Source organism: Mus pahari, chromosome 2 (assembly GCF_900095145.1).
Source record: "Mus pahari chromosome 2, PAHARI_EIJ_v1.1, whole genome shotgun sequence".
Lineage (NCBI taxonomy): Eukaryota > Metazoa > Chordata > Mammalia > Rodentia > Muridae > Mus > Mus pahari.
Window position 1 is genome coordinate 47,944,941 of NC_034591.1, and position 8,436 is coordinate 47,953,376.

Below are 8,436 nucleotides of genomic sequence, written 5' to 3' on the forward strand. Positions count from 1 at the left end.
TGGGAAGGGGCTGGGTAGGCAGGCACTGGGGTTCCCTGGGGAATCACTGCAATCACCTCACTCTGCCTTACTTTGCCTAGGACTGACAGAAAATTGGCATATACTCCACATCCATTTCCCAGGCCAGCATGTTGAATAACATGGTACATGCGTTGTAGCTAATAGTACATATTGGTGTTATCACTGGCTAATATCCATACTCAATTCTGATTTCCTCACTTCTTCTGGATCCCATTCTGGAGAGAGCTTCACATTTGTCATCCATCTCTTTCAGTTCCCCTTGACCACTTCATAGTTCCTTCTGTTTTTAATCATTGGGATGGTTTTAAGGAATCATGTATTTTACACATCATACCATGATAAAAAGAGCTTCTATCTTATTTTTCTACTGTGTAAAAGCATCAAAAACCATACATACTTTATTAAGGGACATCATGTGATGTCTGATACATGTATCCTTTGTGTAGTTTTAAAATCAGCTTAAACACATCTCCTTTCTTCATGGTGAAAACATTCAAAATCCTCTCTTCTAGCTTTTGCTTTTAAATATGCATTACATTATACATAGTACTGTTCAAAAGAAGCACTGCAGATCTTCTGGCTCCTAGGTCACCACCTCTAAGTCCCCCTGGGTTAATCTCTCGCCAGTTGCTCCTTTCCTGGTACCTTTCTAATGTGTTGGGTTTTTTTGTTTTATTTTTGTTTTTGTTTTGTTTTATTTTGTTTTTGTTTTTGCTTTGAGACAAAGTCTTTTGTACCCTACCTAGGCTGGCCACAAACTTAAATATAGCTGGAAGTGATGTAGACCCTCTAGTACTCCTGCCTCTGCCTCTCCGGTGTGAGATTATAGGCATTCACACCTGGCAATCTCATGCATGTCATATCATACGCTTGGACTAGGCTGGTGGGTTTAGGAGATGAAGGTCAAAGAGGTACAGCAGTGTCTCCATCACATCGAATTAAGGGTACCTAGGCTGACATGGCTTGTGGCTATTGAGGTTGACCCTGATCATCTAGCTGAAGTGGTGTGTGTAAGTTCTGTCCACCTACATTACATCTCCTTCATTCCATCCAGTAGTTTTCTGAAGGACATTGCTGGTGTGTGAGTCGTATTTAACGATGGGGAGTTATGTTTGCTTACTTGAGAACACAATGTCCACACAGTCAAGTTGGACTTCTGTGAAAATTTGTCTCCTCTTTTATCTATGTGCTTGATAATTTATTTGCTGAATATTATTTGTGATGACAATGTGGATATATTTATTTATAAGGAAACTTAATTTTATTCTTTAGGGCGTAATTAAATGTACTACTCCGTTTTGCTGCTCAGTTCGCTCCAGGGCTGGCCATCATGCCCGTTGTTCCCTTCCACATGCCCTCGCTGGCCAAACTCACAGAGACTGTGTGGTTTTTGTTCAGGGGTGGTTGTGGCAGTACCATTGCTTTCTGACACTGAAGCATGCGCCAAGCTCCTCTCCACTATCTCCCACGCCTAGAACCAGTGTTTTCTCCAAGAAGTGCTGGTCCTTTTGTTAGACAATGGCATGAGATACCAAAGTCTGGGCACTAGTGTTTTAGCTGCTACTGGGGTGTCATTGCTTCTAATACATGTATGTCTCTATATGTAAAAATCTTCAGACAAATAACACAGTGTTGCTAACTGTAACCCAATTATTACAGGAACCATTTTAGTTTTATTCCTGTTTATGTGTAAAATCTAATCTGCTATCTCCTTACCAATATTCCCCATTCAAGTATACATTGTGAGAGTGACAGAATGGTTAATACAAACCAGTGTTGGGCAACATTTTATCAACTAAAGTACAGTGCTTATTTGCAGCTTATTTACTTTGGTGCTTGAGTTTGCTTCTAGGGGCTCACTGATGGTAGATAGTCTCCATCACTGGACTACATCTCCATCCAGCCTCTGTACAAACACCCTCACCTTGAATTTTTTAGGCCCCTGCCATACCCGAAGTTACCTAAAGCAGTACTTTTACTACCATCCCCTTTCATCAGGCTGCTTCATAGACATACAGTACAGCTGGTTTGCTTTGACACATTCTGCATTTCTTGTGAAATTCCTCTGTTAAATTTACGTGATTGTTTTGAAATTGCACACGTTAGGGCTTACTGATTACGCTGTAACATTCTGTAGGTGCCAGATTGAGCAGTACTGTGTGTCCACAGTTATATCATCACAGAGTAGTAGGCTCACTACCCAAGGATTATCGTTATACCAAGTTCAACCTTTCTCCTCTCCTTAAACCCCGGATAAACAATGGATTTTTAAATCATTATTATGCTTTTACTTTTTTGGAATATCATACAATGGAACCATGGAATATGCCACCTTTTTATTTGCATATAGCTATTTAAAATTCATCAGTGTCTATTCATGTTCTGATTGTTCTTTTTATTTCATAACACTTTGATATTGTATAGATGAACCCACAGTTTACCTGTTCACCAATAAGGGACAGTGTATAGTATGAGCAATTGTAAATTGGGCTACTGTAAACATTTATGTGCAGGTTTTGGTGGGCACACAAATTTTTAACACACAAGGAGACTGTTCTCAGTTTTGGAAAAAAAAAAACTGCCACAGTATGTTCTAATTTTTCTGTGCCATTTAACATCCCTAGCAACAGCAGAGACAACTCTGTTGCTTTGTATCCTCGCCAATAATCGCTATGTTCTGTATTATTTGTTTGTTTGTTTTAAGACAGGGACTCTCTATTTTGTAGCTCTAGCTGTCTTGGAACTCACTTTGTAAATCAGACTGGAATTGAACTCACAGAGACCCATCTTCATCTTTCCCCCCAGTTCTGGGATTAAAGGCATGCCCTACCAAATCTGGATTATGTGATAACTCTCCTTTATCTTTTGTTGTGTTGTTTTGGCTGTTTGTTTGTTAGTCATACTATGTAACCTGGCTAGCCTGGAACCCAGAGATGTGGTCCTGATTTTGCCTCCAGAGTGCTGGAATTAAAGGTGTATGCTATCACCAACTGGCTGCTTTGGCTTTTTTGAGAGAGGTTCTGATGAAGGCCAGGTTTGCTTGAAATTTACTAAGGAGCCAAAGGATGCCCCTGAGCTCTCAATTCTCTGGCATCCACCTCCCAAGTGTTGGGACTACAGGCTTGCACCACCACTGCCCGCTAAGAGGCTTTATAGTTTTGCATTTAACATTTAGGTTCATGGCCAATTTTCAGTTAACATTTGTGAACTGTGTAGTCTATGTCTATGTTCATTTAAAAATATATTCTAACTGTTTCAATTTGCTGAAAAAACTCTCTTCTTCATTGAACTGCCTTTGCTCCTTGATTGAGAGTATTTTACTGGGGGCTGGAGAGATGGCTCAGCAGAGCTTTTGTTCTTGCAGAGGATCTGGGTCTAATTCCTAGCATCCCCATGACAACTGATAACCATCTATAACTCCAGTTGCAGGGCATCCTATGCCCTCTTCTGACTTCTGTGGGTACCAATCACACAGATGGTGCACAGACATGCAAGAGAGTAAAACACTCATACACATAAAATAGAATTTAAAAATCTAAAAGAAAAATTGAAAAGGAATATTTGACAGTGCTGGTATAGATTTATCTTTGTGTTATTAATTCTGTGTAATTGATCTATGACTCAGAGCCATGCTCTCTTTGTTATATAGCTTTAAAGTAAGTGTTAAGTTGAGAATATGAGTTTCCCAGCTTTATTCTTCTCCATCAATATTGTGTTGAATAATTATGCCTTTTTAACTTTTTAAAAATTAAATGTGTGTGTGTGTGTGTGTGTGTGTGTGTGTGTGTGTGTGTGTGTGGTGTATGGATGGTGGTGTGCCCATACTATATGTTGAAGAAAGAGGACAATGTACTGGAGTTGCTTCTCCCCATCCACTGTGTGGGTCCTAGGGATCCAATTCAGGTTGGCAGGCTCGGTGCTTTTACCTGCTAACCATCTTGCCTCACTTAACTATAAACTTTAATCAGTATGTCAATCTCCATAAAATAGTTTGTTGCAGTTTTGATTAAGATTTTATTGTCTCTATAGAGCAAGTTAGGAGAAATGGATGGTTTAACACTACTGGGGTTTCTAATCCATTAATATTGATTACCTATTTATTCAGATTTTCTTTGATCGATTAACCAGTGTTTAGTTTCTTCTCTCATAGATCTGGTACCTATGTTTTTTTACTTGTATCTACATATTTTATTTTATTTTTTTGCTTCTTTATTTCGGTAGTTAGTTTTTTTTTTAAATTTCAAATCTAATAATTTAGTATTGGCATACAAGAAAGCAGTTCACCTCTGTCTTTAAGCCTTGTACCCCGAATTCACCTTTGTCTATTAGCCTTGTATCCTGAGATCTTGCTATACTTATTTATTAATTCCAAGAAGTACAGCCAGCCATACCAGGGCCAATCTCATGTATCTCTGGGAAGCGACTGTCTAATACTTCGGATGTTTTACACATGGAAAGCATGCCTGTCGTGAGCCAGGTCAGCTTTCGTCCTTCTTCCCAATCTTTATCTTTTTATTTCAGGACTTGCGACATGACGAGGGTAGGAATACTGAGAGAGAGCCTCAGTGGCTGGTTCTCAGTCTTGGGAAACTGTCAGGCTTTCTTAGCATGAACTATCTCAGCAACAGGTTGTTTTGCTCCCCAGTCTTCTGGCTACTTCCCCCTGCTCTGCTGTGCATTCCTGAGGAAGCCCTTACCCTCTCAGATGTGCTACCCTACCTTTTTGCAGCTAGTCTCCTTTTTATGACAGTCTGGTCAGAGCCGTTCTGTTTTACATCTTAAGTTTATTATTAGCATGTGCATCTGTACCTGGGTGCGAGCACACGCGTGTGTGCTGTGGATGTGTGTGTACACGTGTGTGTGGGGGGCACATTTTATGTTTTGAAGCAGCTTCGGGTTCTCAGCAGAGTTGAGGCGAGGGCCCAGAGATTCTTTTTACGTTTGCATCTCTGTATATACATCCTCCTTCTCCATCATCAGTACCTCCACTAGAATGGTACATTGATTACAGTGATGAGCCGATGAGCCTGTAGACATTTTGGAGGATTTTTTTTTTTTTTTTTTTTTAACCATTGAGGAAATTCACCTCTTCTTTAGTGTTCTGAGGTTGGTGGCTGTTTTGTTGTTGTTCTTCGTTGTGGATGGGTATCAGATTTTGTTAAATGCTTTTCTTATATCGATTAATATAACAATATGATTTCTTCTTCATTAGCTTGCTGATGTTGTGGATCACGTTAATAGACTCTTAAATATTTAACCAGTGTTGCCTAGTTGGATCACGTCTCACATGGTCATAGTGGATAGGTCTTTTTTCACTGATGGAGCCAATTTGTTCACAGTTTGTTGAAGCTTTTAATGTATTTGTTCATATACACGTCTGCATTCTCCCTCTCCTCCAATACTTTCCTCTCAGCATTAGGGGAGTGCTGACTTCATCTCTCTGGGTTAGAAAGCGTTCACTCAGACAGACAGGCTCGAGGATACGGCAGGGCTTAGCAAGCAGATGCAACTCCAGTTGCTACACGCAGAGGCCTCATCCTGTATCTGTACCTTGGACTGTGTACTTATTTCCTGATTCAGCAAATCTCAGTTTTTAGCCCAGATCTGCCGTGTTGCCTGTGTGATCATGGATCCACTAATGGCTACTTCAGCAAATAATTCCTGAACCCATGCCAGGCTTGAAAAGAGCAGTGAATAAAAAAAGAACAAAATTCTTGACTTCTACCTTGCATTTTTTTTCTCATGATTCACTGAACAACTTCCTATATTTTTCCAGTATCTACAAAATGAGCTAAGCATGGTGGCACACACCTTTAATTCCAGTGCTCAGGAGGCAGAGGCACCTACCTGGAGCTCTGTGACCTCAAGACCAGCCTGCTCTATGAAGTGGGTTCCAGATCACACAGTGAGACCCTCCCCCCCAAAAAAAAAACATAATTAAAAAAAACATTTAAAGAAAAGACAAGCTGGGTGTGGTGGCCCACACCTTGAATCCCAGCACTCAGGAGGCAGAGGCAGGCAGATTTCTGAGTTCAAGACCAGCCTGGTCTACAAAGTGAGTTCCAGGACAGCCAGGGATATACAGAGAAACCCTGTCTCGAAAAACCAAAAAAGAAGAAGAAGAAGAAGAAGAAGAAGAAGAAGAAGAAGAAGAAGAAGAAGAAGAAGAAGAAGAAGAAGAAGAAGAAGAAGAANAAAAAAGAAGAAGAAGAAGAAGAAGAAGAAGAAGAAGAAGAAGAAGAAGAAGAAGAAGAAGAAGAAGAAGAAGAAGAAGAAGAAGAAGAAGAAGAAAAGAAGAAAAGACAATCTGGCTGCCTGGTTGGGACGGCTATGTTACATAAGCTAAGGCATGCTAGGGCATGTAAGAATATTCTGTTTGCTTGCTATTGTTATTATCATTATGCATCAATAGTTTAACATTGTTGTGTATTGGCTGAGTTCAGTAGTTACAATCTAGCCTTAGAGATGCCCAGACCACTCCCCCACCTCCTGCCCTAACTCTCTAGTCCTGTAATTTCTGTCTCTCTGCTTCTGCAGTTAACCCTTGTGACCTCTGGATTTACGCATCTATCTTATGAAATCCCTTTGTTGACCTAGAGTTACCTTGCTTGGCAAATAGTTGGGTAACTTTCTGCTTTTGAAATTACAAAAAATTTGCAGTGTGTGTGTGTGTGTATGATAGGTATGTGGGTTTAAGTGCAGACACACACATGCCACAACGTAAGTGTGGAGGTCAGAGGACAAGCTTGGGTATCAGTCCGAGCCTTCCACTTTGTGTGAGACAGGGTCTCTGTTTGCACTGTGTGTGCTAGGGTAACTGGCCTGAGAGCTTCCAGCGGTTCTCCTGCCTTTGCCTCCCACTCCGCTGTAGGAGCGCCACGATTACAGGTACATCCTGCTGTGCAGGGTTTTGTGGGCTCAGAGGATCTAAACTCAGATCCTCATGCTTTCCTCCTGAGGGTTAACTGTCTCCTCAGCCCTATACTTGCATTTATGAAAAGGAAGGAGACAAGGAACACAATTGATTGTTTTTGTCTGTATGCTCTCTAAAGATTGTGGACTTTTGGCTTAGGTTACAGTGAGAGTGGATTCTATCAGTTCTCTTTAGTCATGCCTGAACATAAGTCAAAGCCCTGCTGTCTGGAGCACTCTAGCATGGATAGCCTTCACTGCTTAGCCAGACCCATGGAGATGAGAAAGAAAATGCCCTCCCTCCTGATAAGGAGCCTACCTCTGTTCCAGAAATCCGGGGCTCTTCATCTTCACTGTGTCTACAAAGATCCCCAAAACAACAGGGCTCAGCCTGACAGTGGCTCTGCCCTACCTAGAGAGCGAGCTATGTAAAGATAGGTAATTCTAAATAAAGTCTGATTACTCTCTTTGGCTTGGCACCATTAAACACAATAATCAGATCTGAATGCCCCATTGCCATGGATTTCATTCCCGGCCCAGATGGCATCCCTGAGTTCTAATCCTCGCTTGATCAGATCTTTGCTCTCCACTCTCTCCTCCCCGGAAGTCAACATTTTAAGCACTAAGTTTTACATCACTCCACATTTCTCTTCTTCTCCCTGCAAGACACCTGAGTCCAGTGCTGGAGGAAGCTGCTTTCTAATCTCTGGGTTTTGTTCCCTTTCCTCTCTCCAGCATTTAGACCTCTCATGGCCACCCTTTCTCCGGTTAATGAGCTGGTTTCTTTCCAGCATCCCAGCCCTTTGCGTTTTCTCTCTTGGTTATATATATATGCTTTAATGTGTTCTCACAACTGAACGTGTAGTTGGAAACGGTGTGGCTGAACGGTATTCAGAGACAAAGCTGCTTAACCTCAGCCTCCTGGTTCAGTCAGTTGCCTGTGGAGCAGCGTGGCAGGTTTGGGCTGCCGCATTGGGTCAGCTCCTGGGCGCCCCCTGCAGTCTTCTTAGGTTTGTAGTGACACGGAGAGGGTAGCTTCTGCAGCCTCATTCCCTTCCTTTGCACACCTCCCCCCCCCCCCCCCCCCCCCCCCCCCCCCCACAGCAAGAGTGATGTCAAGAAAGGCAGATGACACCCAAATGGAAGTGACAAAGCAATTGTATGAGAGACATAACAATAAACAGAGCTCTGAGACATGTTTTCCCCAAAGACTCCATCCCTTACCACACATCTGACTTTCTCTAGGGAAGGAATTGAAAAGACACTGTGGACTCTAACAGTTTAGACTCCTTTGGGTTACAAGCCTTGTTAGAGGAAGCTGAGCCTGAGAATAGATTTATCTCTTGAGAAAACAGGAATGTATCTCATAGCAAGCACTGAAAAGATGAATTAAATTATCTAGTTATAATTGCCCCAAGAAGCTAATCTTAGTAACCCAGAGAGGAATAATTATGTTGGATGAGTAGTAAAGAATGTGGATTCTACCTCTGAAATCTTCTTTTA